The sequence below is a fragment of the Nannochloropsis gaditana genome (assembly GCF_000240725.1).
Source record: "Nannochloropsis gaditana CCMP526 unplaced genomic scaffold scaffold080, whole genome shotgun sequence".
Taxonomy (NCBI): Eukaryota; class Eustigmatophyceae; order Eustigmatales; family Monodopsidaceae; genus Microchloropsis; species Microchloropsis gaditana.
In genome coordinates, this window is record NW_005803873.1 from 40,273 (window position 1) to 40,847 (window position 575).

Here is a 575-nt window from a genome sequence, read left to right on the forward strand (position 1 = left end):
CCTCCCTCTTTCTCTCCTCTTTCCACCCGTCTGTCTCCCCTCCTAGGCGGCCAAGCCCGTGAAGGAGCGCGAGGAAAGAGGTCGCAGTCGCAGCCCTCCTCGCGGACGAGGTGGGGAAGGAGGGCAGGAGAAGAGAGTATCTGCCCGGTCGAGTCATTTTTACATTGAATTCCTTCTCTGTCTCCCTTAGGCGGCCGCTCTCGCTCTCCCCCTCGACGGAGCGGGCCCATCTACCGAGGGATGGAGGGAGGGAAGGAGGTCCGCCTCTTTGTTGGGGGCCTCCCCGAGGGATGCACTGACAAGGATTTAATGCACAAATTTCGCAGGTTGGGAGGATGGTGGAGGGGAGGGAGGATGGAGGGAAGGGAGGGCGGAGAGAGGGCAAGCGGCTCGGGGCCAACGTGGGGAGACTGCCGCCAGAGTCTCGAAGGAGGCGTCTACTGCATGACTGGGTGGTAGAGGAGAGGGTAGGCAGACCTGACCCTCGCAGGTCCTTTCAGCGTGTTGATTGCTCCAAGGCCCACCCTCCCTCCCTCCCTGAACCCCTCCCTCCCCTTCCCTCCGTCTCGCCTCAG